Source organism: Mustela nigripes, chromosome 3, assembly GCF_022355385.1.
Source record: "Mustela nigripes isolate SB6536 chromosome 3, MUSNIG.SB6536, whole genome shotgun sequence".
Classification (NCBI taxonomy): Eukaryota; Metazoa; Chordata; class Mammalia; order Carnivora; family Mustelidae; genus Mustela; species Mustela nigripes.
Genome location: NC_081559.1, coordinates 110,436,429 through 110,454,256, shown reverse-complemented (window position 1 = coordinate 110,454,256; position 17,828 = coordinate 110,436,429). Strand labels below are relative to the sequence as shown.

The 17,828-nt window shown below is 38.4% G+C and overlaps 1 pseudogene; it reads right to left on the bottom strand.

Moving 5' to 3' along the window:
- Window positions 1-1,239: 1,239 nt before the first annotated feature.
- LOC132014515 (F-box only protein 27-like) lies at window positions 1,240-2,152 on the bottom strand (annotated as a pseudogene).
- Between the last annotated feature and the right edge of the window lie 15,676 nt (window positions 2,153-17,828).

The following is a 17,828-nucleotide window of genomic DNA, read 5'->3' as shown; positions in this document are numbered from 1 at the left end:
TTTCTTCTTATTGATGAATTAGTTAATTGATTCAAGTAACACTTATTGACAAATCTAGGTAGAAGGTATTGGTCATTTTGCTGAATGTGCTGCAAAATTCTACTCTATGGGATTTTCATATTACTGTGGTAAAAAAGCATAAAAAATAAACAAAAATATGGATAAACTAATTTCAAAAACTAAGTAAGCAAACCAGTCAGTTTTCTGTTGGAAAATGATGTAGATAGAGTAGTGGACCATTCAGCAGTATAATCACACAGGGCCTAAAGAGATAGCTTTTACTCAGAACTGAATGAAGAGGAGGCAGATGAATGATAACCAGAGGAACTTCCTTCATCTTAGGTGGGAACAACAAATTCAAAGCCTCAAAAAGGAAAGGGCTGGGATCTGATGTGTTAATTTGCTGTTAAATCCCCAGGATCTGGAAAATATGCAGTACATGCTAAGTGGGAACTTAATAAATGATGGTATCTTTTTTACATTTGGAAAGATTAAATAAGGGTGAGTTTTGTTATTTGTGGAGGACACTGTACACATTTAGGAAGCTGGAAGTGATAGATGAATCTCGTGCATCCTTGAGTTTTGTTATAGTTGGCATTTCCTTAATATACTGGGGTTTTTTGAAAAACAATAAATTAAATACATATTATCAGCAGATAGTTGTTGCTGATATATTATTCTCTCAAAGTTCATGGAAAATTTCAATATAATTTTATACACCATACAATCACAGGGCCCTTTTTTGTGCATGTTGACATTCAGCTGGGAGACCTGGTCCCAGCCTTGAGGTTAAGTTTGTCAACCAAGGTGGCTGGACTTTTCCTAGCCATATGGATGAGATTCTACTTCTTTTTCTTCTTCTTCTTCTTTTTTTTTTTTTTTTTTTTGGTCCAAGTATCACAATGTTGGGATTCTACTTCTGAGATGAGTAGCCTTCTCTAAAGGGACTGATAAAGCCTCTGTAAGCAGAAAGAAGAGACAGGACAGAGGGGACTGGGGCTCTACCAGGGGGCCTCTGTGGGGGAGGGCTTCCCTCCAACAGTAGTAGAGAACTTTGAAGAAAAACTTTCTTCTAGTAGTTTCTAAAACCTAAAGAGGGCCAGGTCAGAGCACTTGAAGGGATCATGGAGTACCCAGGATGCCAGGGAGGTACTTGTCCTGGGTTAATGAGAAGTCCTGGCCAATGGTCCCCAGTCCTGGAAGACACCGATCATGTTGTTGTGCCAGGACAGCCTTCAACTAAGACAGCTGGGCCTGCACAACCACACTGGAATGGTCACATGGGCTTCATACTGACTAACCCAAAACTGCCTGTCCTGGTCCCAGTGTTGGAAAGACATAAAGCAGACACCCATCTTGACGTTGGAGAACACATGGGTGACCTGAAAGAAGACATTGTTGTTCCACTGTTGGATGGGAATGGGCACAGCAGAGAATTTATCCAGCACAGTCTGGTTACCATCTAGAAGTTGGACAAGGAGTCGATACATGCAGTCATTGTTGTGTCAGTCTCCCCACCAGGGACACAAATCTCAGTCTTGTCATTATCCAGCAGCTCTGGCCACAAACCCTCTTCCTCCAGGTCCTACACCTGTTTTTAGCGACACAACCCTAAGGAAGACATAGCAGGTCTACAAGGGGGCCTGCGGCACTATTGGCCTTTTTACCACCACCACCCAGCAGTCCCCACTATGCTGCACCATCCATTTCCGAAGGCCTTCCTGGCTGCAGGGGTTGCAGATGAAGTTGCATCCCAATGGGCTGCGCTGGCAGAGGCAGCCCAGAAGGCAGGGTCTGCCAATGCAGGCAGAGGTAGGGGGAGAGGGTGGGGACATGGCAGACAGTTGGGGCAAGCAGCAGCAGGGCACCATGGTCCCAGGCCAGACTGAGCAGTCACAGGGCCTGCCATCCACCAGGGTGCACCAGCCCCAACGCACTCTGTGGCAGCACCCCAGCAGCATTCATGGGCCACGTGGCTCAGTACCACAAGGAGCAACTCCAGTGGTACTGCACCTCCTTGGCTTGGGCATGGAGACTGGAGCAGGCATGCCCTCGGAGGCCGAGGCACCCAGCCTGCACCAGGCCTGTCGGTGACTTGGATCAGAGCAAGGGTTCCTTGTCTTGCCAATGGACTCTCTCCTCTACATAACATACTGTTAATTTGATTTATCAATGTGTTCTCAAATCTACAAGCAGTTTTGTCATATTGATTTCCATTTAATATGGTAATTAATTACTATTTTCATAAGAAACAATGCAAAAAAAATTTTACTTGAACTCTGAATGGACACAAAAGTGCTGAAGGCTACACATAAGAAGATTGAAACATGGAAAAAAACATTTGTGTATGGGGAAAAAAAAAACGAACCTGGGAAAGACCTTTTACATAGCCTAAGAGCAATATTTATTTAAATGCACATGATGAATATTTTTACCACCTAATTTTTTGTTTGAACAAATTTAAATATTCCTAATGAATTATGGAAAGCATTTAACTTGGATAATAAGTAAAACCAAGTTAACATTAAATTGTAAAAATATTGACTTTGAAAATGCTCAGATGTATTAAAATATTTTTAGCATATTGTATTTCTGGAGAGGCTACAACTGCTTTCCTTTTTGCAAACTTCCAACTTGGTTAGGTAGAATTATTTAAAATCCTTGAAGTGAGTCGCTGTGCAGAACCTCTTGGCAAACATACAGAGTGCTTCTTACTGAGTGTGTCGTCCTGCTATTAGGGCAATTTCACATTTGTTATCATGGCAAAATCTCAGATTACTTTTGTTTTCCACCTAAATCTCAGTACATAAATAATAAATATCATAGACTGATATTTATCATTGCCTGAAATGTAGATTTAACTTGAAGTATTGACTTTCTATTTAAAAGAAAATATACTATACCAGTACAGAAATCTAACTTTCTTAAATCATTTCTCCCCAGTGCATTGTCTTCCTATTGTTTAAGTATTTCCCACTTGTAACTATTGACAAACTTTTGCAATTTGTGACTTAAATTAATTCCAAGGGCCACAATAGTTTTAACTTAGAGTTTGCTTTATTTAGTACTGAAAATAATTTTCATTAAAAATTTAAAAATATTCTTTATGATATCATATTCTACACCCAAAAGATATAATCCAGAGACCAAATGGTTTATTAACCAGATTGAACAGTCAGGTAATAGAAATGGAAGAAATTCATTGGGGTTTATGCCACTAGATTGTAAAATCATGAAAGCAGGTACATTATATATCTTGACTACAAATTATTACTTAATTCCTTCAGCTTGCAAAGGCCTTATCTAATTTAGTAGGTACTTTGTAACTTTTGTTCAGTGAGAAATTTAATTGGTGATCATTGGAAAGGCAAGTAAGAAAAGAGGGATAAGAGTTTGTGAGACTTGAAGATGTTGATTTAAAAATAAGCATAATTTGGGGCCTCTAGGCAGAGCTGTCTTGGCTTTGGCTCTGGTTGTGAACTCAGGCCCATGAGATAGAGCCCTATGTCAGGCTCCATGCTCAGTAGGGAGCCTATTTAGGACTCTCCCTCTCCCTCTCCCTCTCTTTCTGCCTCCCCTTTCTATCTCTCCCTCTCTCAAATAAATCATAACTGGTTTGGGCTAACAAATAAGGAGCTTAGAAATTGTTACTCCATCCTAACAAGTAAAAAGCTGAAAAATAAGCAACTCTCCTTAGATTTTTCAGAGAGTGAGTTCATGGACAAACCCCTGCTCCTAAAACATGAGAGACAGGCAGGCAGATCCAGAGAATTACAACCTTCCAGAACAGAAACTTCCACAGAAACCAGTCCTGGGGTTGGGAAACCTAAACGGTAGTTAGTGTATTGCTTGAAGGTTTAGTGTGCTTATGACTGTGATAAGAACTCTATTGGGGGAAAAACAAAAATCAACTGTAAGGGGACCCAGCCAGAGGGAACCTCCACACATTTGTGTGTTTTTACCTCCAGGAGCTCTACCAGGTCCTCATAGTTAACAGTGGAGAAAAACTTCCTCATGCCTCTACAAGGAGAAAAGAAAAAAGAACATTTTGAAAAATACCCCTTTTATCTACATAAGAACAGCCCAAAACGCTGATGGAAAGTATCATTGAACAAAGGAAATTGAGAAAGACTCCATATTCATGGAGAGAAAGGGGATAAAAAGAGGTTCAAAAAGGAAGAAAGAAAAAAAAAACAAAAAGAAAAAAAAAAGAAAAGAAAAGAAAAGAATTTTTTTAAAAAAAGAATACACCTAAGAAAAATGTAAAAAAGAAAAAATATATATATTAGATAAACTAGTATAAAATCGTTAAAAAAGAAAAAGGTAACAGTTAAAAAAAAATTTTACCCGAAGGCGAGAAAAAAAAAAATGAAAAAGAAAAAATTAAATTAACTGCAAGACTAAAAAAAATCACAGGAAAAAAGCCATGAGTTCTGTGCTTGGCTTTCTCCTCCTCTGGAATTCTGCTGCTCTCCTTGGTATTGAAACCGCACTCCTTGGTAGGTGAACTTGGTCTTGGCTGGATTTCTTGTTGATCTTCTGGGGGAGGGGCCTGTTGTAGTGATTCTCAAGTGTCTTTGCCCCAGGCGGAATTACACCGCCCTTACCGGGGCCGGGGTGAGTAATCCGCTCGGGTTTGCTTTCAGGAGCTTTTGTTCCCTGAGCGCTTTCCGTAGAGTTCCAGAGGACGGGAATACAAATGGCGGCCTCCTGGTCTCCGGCCCGGAGGAGCCGAGAGCCCAGGGCCGCACTCCTCAGTGCGCGCTCAGAGAACCGCGCCCAGTTACTCCCGTCTGCCTGACCTCCGGCCGCGCTCCGAGTTCACCGAGCCTGCGACCGGTTCAAGGTAACACCGAGCTGCGAGCTTACTGTGGGCTCTGTCTCTGTAGCCGGCTTTCCCGTTCCAATACCCGCAAGCTCTGCGACACTCAGACACCCCCGATCCTTCTGTGACCCTGCGGGACCTGAGGCCACGCTGACCCCGCGTGGGCTTCGCCCCGGTTTAGCCTCTGGAGCGATGTCCCTCAGCGGAACAGACTTTTAAAAGTCCTGATTTTGTGCACGGTTGCTCCGCCGCTTGCCGGGAGCCGGCCCCTCCCCCCGGGGTCTATCTTCCCGTCGCTTTGGATTCACTTCTCCGCTGGTCCTACCTTTCAGAAAGTGGTTGTTTTTCTGTTTCCAGAATTGCTGTTTTTCTTCTCTTCGATCTGCCGATGGATTTTCAGGTGTTTGCAATCTTTAGATAAGGTATCTAGCTGATCTCCGGCTAGCTGAAGCAGTCTCAGCTTGCTACTTCTCCGCCATCTTGACTCCATATTCATGGATAAAGACTCAATATGGTCAAGATAACAGTTCATCACAAATTGGTCTATAGATTCAACACAATCCCAGTCAAAATCTCATCAAGTTAATTTATGGATATCAGCAAACTGATTCTAAATATACTTGAAAGGGCTGAAGATCAAGAATAGCCAACATAATATTGAAGAAGAAGAACAAAGTCAAAGCACAGGTAATACTCTTCTTCCAGACCTACTATAAAACTATAATAATCAAGACTGTGGTTATTGGTAAAAGAATAGACAGATTAATGGTATGGATTAGAGAGCCCGTAGTCAAATCCACAGAAGTATGTCATCAACTAGTCTTTGACAAAGGAACAAATTCAATATACTAGAGCAATTAAGGTCTTTTCAACCAATAATGCTGCAACTAGACATTCACATGGGGGAAAAAAAAGACACAGACCATATACCATTCATGAAATTTGCTTCAAAATGGATCACAGACTTAAATGTAAAATCCAAAAGTGTGTAACTCCTACAATATAGTATAGGAGAAAATCCATGGCCTGGGGTCTTATAATGATTTTTAGATACAACATTAAAGGCACGATCCATGAAAGAAAAAATTGACTAGCTGGACCTTATAAAATTAAGAAATTCTTCTCTGCAAAAGACAATGACAAGAGCCACAGACTTGGAGAAAATGTTTACAAAAGACACATCTGATAAATTACCATTATCCAAGATATACTAAAGAACCCTTAAAATGCAGCACTAGAATATGAACAAACCAATTAAAAATTGGAGAAAAGACCTGAACAATTACCTCATCAAAGATTTATAGTTGGCAAGGAAACAGATGGGAAGATATTCAACTTCCTCTGAGAGCAGGAAATTTTAAGTTAGAAATGAGATGGCACCACGCACCTGTGAGAATGGACAAAATCCAAAACATGTGATCCCAAATGCTGGAAAGGATACAGAACAACAGAATCTCTCATTCATTGATGGTGGGAATGAAATGGTACCGCCACTTTGGAAGACAGTTTGGTGGATGCTTCCCAAACTAAACATACTCTTACCATACTATCAAGCAACTATAGTCTTCGTATTTACATGAATAAGTTGAAAGCATGTCAACATACAAACTTGCATGGATGTTAATGCAGTTTTATTCATAATTACAAAAAACTTGGAATCAAATAAGGTGTCTTTAAGTGGGTGAATAGATCTAAAAAAACAACAACATCAGTACATCAAATGAGATTCAGTGCTACAAAGAAATAGATATCAAGCCATAAACAGATGTGGAAGAAATTTAAATACTTATTATTAAGTAAAGAAGACAATATGAAAGTTCTATGTATGATTCCACTATGACATTCTGTAAAAATAAGAATTGTGAAGCAGTTAAAGTAACTGTGTTTGCCAGGGTTTAGATGGGAGGAAGGAATGAATAGGCAGAGCAGAGGTGCTTTTGAAGGCAAAAATGTCCCGTGTGATACTATAATGGTAGATACATCTGATTATACAATTATCAAGATCCACATAATGTATGACATCATTAGTGAACCTCAAGGTAAGTTACCAACTTTGGAAATTAATGGCATCTTAACCTCAGTCCATTGGTCATAACAAATGTATCCTATCATTCTAGATATTGATAGTGGGGGAGGTTGTGCATTTGTGCAAATGAAGAGTATGTAGAAATTCTCTGTAGTTTCTGCTCAATTTTGCTGTGAACTTAGAACTTCTCTTAAAAACACAAGTGTTTTTTTGTTTTGTTTTGTTTTGTTTGTTTGTTTGTTTAGTTTAAAAAATAATGTGTATTCTGCTACTTTTGTATGGTATGTTCTGTAAATATTTATTAAGTCCATTTGGTCTAAAATGTTGTTTAAGGCTAATGTTTATTTACTAAATTTTCTGTCTGTGATATAAGTAGGGTAGTATTAAAGTCCCCTACTATTATTGTTTAGCAATTTCTCCTTTAGGTCTTTTATATTTTATATTTTGGTGTGTGGAGTTTTTATTGATGATATATTTTATGTCTTTGTATTTTGTGTATCCCTTAACTATGTATTGTAGTTCCAGTTAATTTTACTACTCTTTTCTTTTAACCTAAATACTAGCTTTATAAGTGGTTAATCCACTCCTTTATTATATGTTTGCTTTTACCAGTGAGGTTTTACTTTCACATACTTTCTTGATATTAGTTAATGAATTTTAGTTCTGTTTAAAAAATTATCTTTAACATTTCCTCCAAGGCCAATTTAGTGAATGATGAATTCCTTTAGCTTTTTCTTCTCTGGAAAGCTCTTTATCTTTCCTTCAATTCTGAGTGACTGCTTGGCCAAGCATTCTTCCTTGGAGCTTTGTTCCTCTCAGCACTTTAGCTATGTCATGCCATTCTTTCCTGGCCTGCAGAAAAATCAGATGATCTTCTCATAGGGCTTCCCTTGTATATAACAAGTTGTTTTTTTCTTGCCATTTTTAAGGTACTCTCTTTAACTTTTGATATTTTAACTAATGTCTTGGTGTGGATCTCTTTACCTTATCTGGAACTCTCTCTGCTTCCTGGACCTGAATGACTGTTTTCAGGTCAGAGAAGTGTTCGGTTATTATTTCCTCAAATAAATTTTCTGCCCCTTTCTCTCTCTCATTTCCTTCTGAAACACTTATAATGGGAATATTATTCCACCTGATATTCTCCCTTAAGTCTCTTAAGCTATCTTTACTTTTTAAAGTTCTATTTCTTTCCTTCTTTTTCTCTCTCTCTCTTTCTTTCTTTTTTCTTTCCTTCTTTTAAGTAACCAATCCTTTGTGGTACATATCATATGATGTACAAGGATGCCCACTCTCAGCACTCTTGTTCAACATAGTGTTAGAAGTCCTAGCAACAGCAATCAGGCAACAAAGAGAAATAAAAGGTATTCAAATCAGCAAAGAAGAAGTCAAACTCTCTCTCTTCGCAGATGTCATGATACTTTATATGGAAATCCCAAAAGACTCCACCCCCTAACTACTAAAACTCATACAGCAATTCAATAATGTGGCAGGATACAAAGTCAATTTACAGAAATCTGTTGCTTTCTTTTACACTAACAATACAAATACAGAAAGGGAAATTGGAGAATTGCTTCTGTTTATGATAGCACCAAGAACCATAAGGTACCTGGGCATAAACCTAACCAAAGAGGTAAAGGATTTATGCTCAAGGAACTACAGAACACTCATGAAAGAACTTGAAGAAGACAAAAAAAGATGGAAGACCATTCCATTCTCATGGATCGGAAGAATAAACATTGTTAAAGTTCTATTTTCTTTTTGCTTTTCTGTTTGGATGAATTCTGCTGCCCTGTTGTTGAGCTTGTGAAACAGTTGACTTCATCCAGTCTCTTGTTGAACTTCTCTAATGTACTTTTTAGTTTAGCTGTTGTATTCATCAGACATATGATTGGTACTTACTTATATTTTCTTTCTCTCTGTTGACATTCTCACAGTGTTCAGCCTGTGACTTTCTCCTGAGTTTAGTGAGAATCTTTATAATTGTTACTTATAGATTAGTAGATTAGTTATATCCATTAATTTCCCCCCTGAGGCTTTGTCTTGTTCTCTCATTTGGGACATAGTCATTTCTCTATCTCTATTTTATTTGACTCTCTGTGTTTGTTTCTGTGTATTATGTGAAACAGGTACCTCTCCTAGACGTGAAGGAGTTGCCTTGTATAGGAGATGAAATATTATTCAACCTTGCCTAACACTTGATAGTCTCTTGAACCTTTGTGATTGCCTCAACAGCTTCATTTATTCTTCCTATGTATTAACTGTTGAGGGTGTGCCAAGACTTATAGGGTTGCAAAGAGAAGAATCTCAGTCAACACTTAGCTTCAGGCTGACTGGAAGCCAGATCCTTAGGCAACTGCTTTTAACATATGTAAACACATATACAGTCCCGTGGGACCACAATCATAGGCTCTGCTGATCTTTAGACCAAGAGATCTGGAGGTGTCTTTAGCACTCATTTACAAGAATTGGTATTTCAGATGAGTTTGTATGTTCCTTTATGCGAGGTACATGTTTGCTTTGGTGAGGCCAAGGGAGGACACTAAGATGTCCACATTCCCCAACAGCACCCCTGTAGCTTCCAGATGTGTAGCATACCTGAAGTTTATATCTTCAGATTGAAGCTTTACCAAAAGTATTTTTTTTAATAGGCAGACAAAAGGGTGCATTTCCATCAGCCTTTGTGCAGTGCACTGGGTGTGATAGCCTGTTCTGAACTGACTTTCTGATTGTAGCAGTTGTGTGGGGCCCAGAATACATACTCCTCTGACCTCCAGAGCTAGGCAATCAAGAGGCATCACCTGTGTGGACTGCATTTGCCCACTAGTTTTAGCAAGACCTTGGGAAAGTGATGATGGTGGGGCTTGTTTGAGGCTTTAGTGATACAGGAGAAGTGTGCTAGAGCAGGGGATACCTACTGCAGAGAAGAATACTGAGCTAGGCATGCCTGCAGCATTAGCAAGGCTATGTCTTGGGCATCAGCACTACCAAGATGGAGGGAGAATGCAAAAATGTCACTCATCAACACCTTTATCTTCAAAGTTCTACTGGTCCCACCTCTCTTGCAGATACTTCAAAATTAGCAAATACATCTCCTTTACTTAGAGTCTGATTACTTCCCAAACTATTGCCTTTGTGCTGAATCCCAGAAAGTGAGTCCATGCACAAGCCCCTCAGGGGCATTTGGTTGGGTGAGTCAATTAAGTGTCTGCCTTGGGACCATCTGCCTTTGGCTCAGGTCATGATCCTGGGGTCCCAGGATCTGGCAATGTTGGAGTCCCTGCTCAGTGAGGAGTCTGTCTCTCTCTCTCCCTCTGCCCCTATCCCCCATTCCCATGATATCTCTCTCTCTCTCAAATAAATGGGTAAAATCTTTAAAAAATTAAAAAAAAAGAATATCTCAGATTACCACTATCCGTCAGACCGTGTGGATGTAAACCTATTAGTTTCTAAAGCCAGACTTGTCTTTCCAATGCAAGTCTCAACGTTTGGGGTGCCTGATGTGGGGCATAAATGTCTCACTTCTTGGAGAGAAATTTCATAACTGTGATCTCCCTCCTTATTGTGTGTCCATGTGCTGAGTTGGGTTTTAAGCAAGACTTTATCTCTATCTCTCACACTCATCTTAATGTGGTCCTTTTATCCCTAGTTGTGGAAGGAGCTACTCAGATAGTTTCAATTCTTTTTCAGTGGGAATTAGTCCATATGTAGCTATAAATTTGGTATATCCTTGCAAGGAGGTGAGTTCAGGCTCTTCCTTTGTGTTCATGCTGGACCCCTCTCCCATGGTTGTCTGTAAAGTTCAAGAATAGAATGTCAAAAGAACACTACCTTTTTTTAGATGTCTCATCAGACTACAAACTGATTTTTATGAAAGAGACAACCATACAGACTTAATTGTGGTTAATTTCTATAAATCTTTATGTAAAATCCTCTGATTCTGTGTTTTATCATAGGTAAACTGGGTTATAACAGGAAGTTTGTACACATTAAATGAAACAACACATGGGGAAGCAGTTATGTATCTGACACCTAGTAAACACTTATATTTCAATTCTTGTTGATATTGATATTAGATCTAATCTGAAGCAGAATTATAGAATAAAAGGGCAATGTGGGTTTTTTAAGTCTATAGCTAATGTCTGGGTGATTGCTTGTAATAAAAAGATGGATTTATTTTTCCCTTATATGATCTTTATTCTCAAATACAAGCACAAAGTACCCCTACACTGAAAGAAGATTGAGACATCATTCTTTTTTTTTTTTTTTTTAGGATTTTATTTATTTATTTGACAGAGAGAGATCACAAGTAGGCAGAAAGGCAGGCAGAGAGAGAGGAAGGGAAGCAGGCTCCCTGCTGAGCAGAGAGCCCAATGTGGGGCTCAATCCCAGGACCCTGGGATCATGGCCTGAGCCGAAGGCAGAGGCTTTAACCCACTGAGCCACCCAGGCACCTCAAAACATCATTCTTAATAGCAGGTATGGTGTTGCCTCTATAGGTTAACAGGTAGCTCTCAAAATGATTTATCCATTACGACTTTGCACATAGTTGAGAAGCAAAACAGGAAAGTAAAGCTCTTGTTACACCCAAAAGTGTGCTATTTTAAATGCACATAGAATTTATCAACTTTACAAATGCTTAGAGACCAACTAGTAAATGTCTTCCTAACTTCCCACTCAGTACTACTATAAGAAATCCTATCTATTAAAACATAACATATCTAGTGCCCTGACTTCTGAAGGAATGGAATAGCATCCTAAGTAAATCAGGCTATAATGCTTTTTCAACATATCGAGCCATTAAAACCCAAAGAAAAACCTCAATCCCACCCTAAACAATATCCCAGCGTTTACAAAAAGTCTCATCTTAAGTAAAACAGATTCTACTTTCTTTTAGTACCTCTGAGAAAATGCATAGGGAATGAGATAGTATTAATGAAACCAAGGCAAATCATTCAGGTCATAGGTTCACCTTGTGTGAGCTGGTACATTCCTTGAAGTCAAATATATATATGTAAACCTTGGCTCAGGCTTTTCTCACAGGAGCCAGATAAACGTAGATCTTTACCAAAAGAGATTTGGTCTTCTTGAGAATGTTAATAATGCCCCCTCCCTGACCCCTCACGCATAAGAGTTTGGCTGAACACATACAAATGTAAGATTATCTTGTTTCTCTCCTACAGACAGAACAATGATTTAGCACTTTACCAACATGTATGTCATATGTACTGTAAATCACTATTTTATATTGCTATGACCTTGCAAGATATAAAGTAATGTTAAGGTCAGAAATAGCACTTACATAAGTATTTTCTCATCTGCAAAGAGTGTTCACACGTGTTACCTCCCTTATCTATATATCACAACAAATCAAAACCTCCACCAAGTTCTCCAGATTTTTAAAAATAAAATACACTTAATTATTGATTTCCCACTATTGTATCAGTTCCATTCAAACACTATTGATATGAACTTACTCAGTGCTGGGAATTATGTACTGGGGGGTTGTGTTGTGATGATGGTAACTGGGATCATATAATGATGATCCTGATTATCATAATGATGGTAATGCTGATTGTAGCATTTTAGGGATGATTTCCAGGTGCTATGTTCTCCTCATACATACCAGGATCTATTTTTGTAATCTCGAGTTTGTTTTCACTTCTTTACTTTCCATTTCAATGCCAGTGATGTCTTCTGGAGTCTTTATAGTATGTTGTGATATTGGATAAGAAAGTTTTTGGTCACTGTTCTTTTCCAAAATTTTCTTAGGGATTCTTTTTTTTTTTTTTTTAAGATTTTATTTATCTATTTGACACAGAGAGAGAGATCACAAGTAGGCAGAGAGGCAGGCAGAGAGAGAGGAAGGGAAGCAGGCTCTCTGCTGAGCAGAGAACCTGATGCAGGGCTCGATCCCAGGACTCTGGGATCACGACCTGAGCCGAAGGCAGAGGCTTTAACCCACACTGAGCCACCCAGGCGCCCCTTCTTAGTGATTCTTAAACATTTATTTTCTAATTGAAGTTATAAGGTCTCTTACTTGTCAGTTCCTCTCAAACTCCTTTCCTTTCCCAGAAGTTCTGCTCTATTGTGATTCTATGAGAATGGCATTAACATGTACTCATTATTTTTGGAACAATTGGCATATTAATGGTATTAAGACTTCCTTTCAAGACTATGATATGGTTTTAATAGGTTCATTGTGTTTTATGTTTTTCAATGAGATACTATACATGTAGATCTGGTGCCTTTACTATTAAATGCATTCCCATACATTTTACAGTTTTTGTCGCCAATACGAATGGAAGATGTTTTCTCTTCTTACTGCCCCTCAGTGTTTACTGCTGAATTAGAAACATTATTGAATTGCTGATTTTTAAAAATTTTATTTATTCATTTATTTTTTTTAATTTATTTTCAGTGTAACAGTATTCATTGTTTTTGCCCCACACTCAGTGCTCCATGCAATCCGTGCCTCTTTAATACCCACCACCTGGTTCCCCCAACCTCCCACCCCCATCCATTCAAAACCCTCAGATTGTTTTTCAGAGTTCATAGTCTCTCATGGTTCACTTCCCCTTCCAATTTCCCTCAACTCTCTTCTTCTCTCTAACTCCCTTTGTCCTCTATGCTATTTGTTATGCTCCACAAATAAGTGAAACCATATGATAATTGACTCTCTGCTTGACTTATGTCACTCAGCATAATCTCTTATATTACGTAGTTATGTCAATTATATCCCTAAATGCACTGATGTAGTGAACCACGTTGATATATTTTATGATATCATTCCTGACATTATCCCTGTTTGGTCATGGTATAATGGTCTTTTGATATTTTAGTAATATCTTTTTGCTAGTGTTAAGGGGCCTGGAAGGAAGCTGTGGGAGTCTTAGTAGGAGAACTTACCAGGAATACCAGAACATCTTACCAGAGTCTGACCAGGCTCTGCAGGCCACTCTTGGTCTTGCCAGTGGTGGTTTGAAGTCCATCATACTTGCCTGTCAAAACACCTGTCCCAGTTAAATGCAATTCTTCACCTGAGCCTCATTATTACTTTCTGTTCATGACTGCTAGTCTCCTGTAGGTCATTAATGTTATCTTGAAGTCCTACTAGAATTCCCTAATCCATTGACTTTACCAATCTCCTTCTTATCTATTTCATACCTGCTCCTATACCCCCAAATCTAGAATCTTCTCCCAAATATTCATCTCAAATAATTTTGATTTAGTAATAAAGGAAAGGATAGTTACATGAAGGTCACAATATTCCCAGAATTTCCAACTCACAAATGCTCTGAAATAATCTATAATCTGCTCATTCTCATGTTTAGATAATGAACAATGGGACATACTAAGTCACAGTTTAAGGAAAATTGATAACATAAATGCTGAGAAAAAATTAATCTTTCATTTCAGTGCCTTTAAACAAGCAGAACAATCTTCAAAATTTGAACAAGTATTAATTAAATTATTTAAATAATTAAATGAAATAAAATTATTCAAATCCAATGGAAAATTGAAGACAAATTTGACGAATAATAGCTAATACTAAAACATAGTGTTTTTATGTGAACAGACATAGTTATAACCACTTTACATATAGTATTTGGTCCAATCCACAGAGTAACTTCAAAAATCAGAAATCATTAATGTCCACATTGTAGAAGTGAGAAATGGGAGGCACAGACAAAATAAACTTGTCTAATGTCACATAGTTACTAAGAGGTGTTGGCAGGATTTAAACACAGGTAGCATAGCTGTTATTCCTTTCCTGTGGGGACTAATGAAGGGGAGAAGATGGTGAAAGAGGTGAGAAATGTTCAAATAAATTCTCTTCTCATAGAAATCAGGAGTGGAGAAAAGAGTTGCCCCATAAATTTATGAAGTGCAACAAAATGGGAGTTTGGCTCTTGTTGCTCAAGTGAAATGATCAGCAGTGTGTTTGGACAGTCTCCTATTTTTCAAGATGTCACTCACACATAGTGATCATTTCTGTTTTGTGCATTCTCTTGGGATCAAATGTGGATAATATAAAGTTTGTCTCCAAAGTTTCTAAAATAGATAAAAATCATGTATGAATTAAACTCAGTCTGAGGCCACTGAGTCCCCAAAGTCTGAGTCACTCTCTCTTCTCTTTCTTAACCAATAGTATTATGTGCAGCCACATAACATAATTTATTAGAGACTGTAGAGAGATTATATGTCATTAAGCTATTCGAAGATGCAACATCAAGATCCTAGCATTTGAATTCACACTCCCTGTGAACTTTGCAGAAACAAACTTAAGTCTATATATTATTCACATTTTTCTCAAAAAATCAAGTTATTCTTACTCTTTAATAAAAATTGGAAGAAAAAGAAGTCTATCCTCTCCACCTTCATTTTTTTAATTGTGATTCATTTTTAAATTTCTTTTCAGTGTTCCAGTATTCATTGTTTATGGATCACAACCAATGCTCCATGCAATACATGCCATCCATAATACCCACCACCAGGTTCATACATCCTCCCAACTCCCCACCACTACAAAACTCTCAGTTAGTCCCTCAGAGTCCACACTCTCTCATGGTTCATCTCCCCTCCATTTTCACCCAATTCACTTCTCCTGTCCATCTCCCCATGTCCTCTGTGTTATTTCTTATGCTCCACAAATAAGTGAAACCATATGATAATTGACTCTGCTTGACTTATTCACGCAGCATAATCTCTTCCAGTCCCATCCATGTTGCTACAAAAGTTGGGTATTCATCCTTTCTGATGGAGGCATAATACTCTATAGTGTATATGGATCACATCTGCCTTATCCATTCATCCATTGAAGGGCATCTTGATTCTTTCCACAGTTTGGTGGCTATGGCCATTGCTGCTATAAACATTGGGGTACAGATAGCCCTTCTTTTCACTACATCTGTGTCTTTTGGGTAAATACCCAGTAGTGCAATTATGGGTCATAGGGAAGCTCTATTTTTAATTTCTTGAGGAATCCCCACACTGTTCTCCAAAGTGGCTGCACCAACTCGCATTCCCCCCAGCAGTGTAAGAGGATTCCCCTTTCTCCACGTCTTCTCCAACACACGTTGTTTCCTGTCTTGCTAATTTTCGCCATTCTGACTGGTTTAAGGTGGTATCTCATTGTGATTTTAATTTGAATCTTCCTGATGGCTAGTGATGATGAACATTTTCTCATATGCCTGATAGCCATTTGTATGTCTTCATTGGAGAAGTGTCTGTTCAGGTCTTCTGCCCATTTCATTACATGCCTATCTGTTTTGTGTCTGTTGAGTTTGAGGAGTTCTTTATAGACCCTGGATATCAGCCTTTTGTTTGTACTGTCATTTGTGAATAACTTCTCTCATTCCGTGGGTTGACTCTTTGTTTTGTTGACTGTTTTATTTGCTGTGCAGAAGATTTTGATCTTGATGAAGTCCCAAAAGTTCATTTTCACTTTTGTTTCCTTTGCCTTTGGAGACATATCTGGAAAGAAGTAGCTGTGGCTGATGTCAAAGAAGTTATTGCCTATGTTCTCTAGGATTCTGATGGATTCCTGCCTCACGTTGAGGTCTTTTATCCATTTTGAGTTTATCATTGTGTATGGTATAAAAGAATGGTCGAGTTCCATTCTTCTACACATAGTTGTCCAATTGTCCCAGCACCATTTATTGAAGAGAGCGTCTTTTTTCCACTGTATATTTCTTCCTGCTTTGTCGAAGATTAGTTGACCATAGAGTTGAGGGTCTATATGTGGGCCCTCTATTCTGTTCCACTGGTCTATGTTTCTGTTTTTATGGCAGTACCATGCTGTCTTGGTGATCACAGCTTTGTAGTAAAGCTTGAAATCAGGCAACGTGATGCCCCCAGTTTTGTTTTTGTTTTTCAACATTTCCTTAGTGATTTGGGGTCTCTTCTGATTCCATACAAATTTTAGGATTGTTTGGTCCAACTCTTTGAAACAAGCCAGTGGAATTTTTATCAGAATGGCATTGAAAGCATAGATTGCTCTAGGCAGTATAGGCCTTTTAACAATGTTTATTCTTCTAATCCAAGAGCATGAAATGGTCTTCCATCTTTTTGTATCTTCTTGAATTTCTTTCATGAGTGTTCTGTAGTTCCTCGAGTACAGTTCATTTATGTCTTTGGTTAGGTTTATGCCCAGGAATCTTGTGATTCTTGGTGCTATAGTAAATAGAATCGGTTCTCTGATTTCCCTTTCTGTATTTTCAGTGTTAGTATATAAGAAAGCAACTGATTTCTGTACATTGATTTTGTATCCTGCCACATTACTGAATTGCTGAATGAGTTCTAATAGTTTGGGGGTGGAGTCTTTTGAGTTTTCCATATAAAGTATCATGTCATCTACGGAGAGAGTTTGACTTCTTTTTTGCAGTTTGAATACCTTTTATTTTTATTTGTTTTCTGAATGCTGTTGCTAGGACTTCTGATACTATGTTGAACAAGATTGGTGAGAGTGGGCATCCTTGTCATGTTCCTGATCTCAAAGGAAAGGCTGTCAGCTTTTTCCCATTGAAGATGATATTCACTGTTGGTTTTTCATAGAGAGATTTGATGAAGTTGAGGAGTGTTTCCTCTATCCCTATACATTGAAGCGTTTTAATCAGGAACATATCCTGGATTTTGGCAAATGCTCTTTCTGCATCAGTTGAGAGGGCCATATGGTTCTTCTCTCTTCTTTCATTGATCTGTTCTGTCACATTTATTGATTTGCAAATGTTGAACTGCCCTTGTATCACAAGGATAAATCCTACCTGGTCGTGATGGATAATCTTTTTAATGTACTGTTGGGTCCTATTAGCTAGGATCTTGTTGAGAATCTTAGCATACTTATTGATCAGGGTTATTGGTCTGAAATATTCCTTTTTGGTGAGGTCTTTGTCTGGTTTGGGGATCAGAGTAATGCTGGCTTGATAAAAAGAGTCTGGAAGTTTTCTTTGTACTTCAATTTCTTGAAACAGCTTCAAG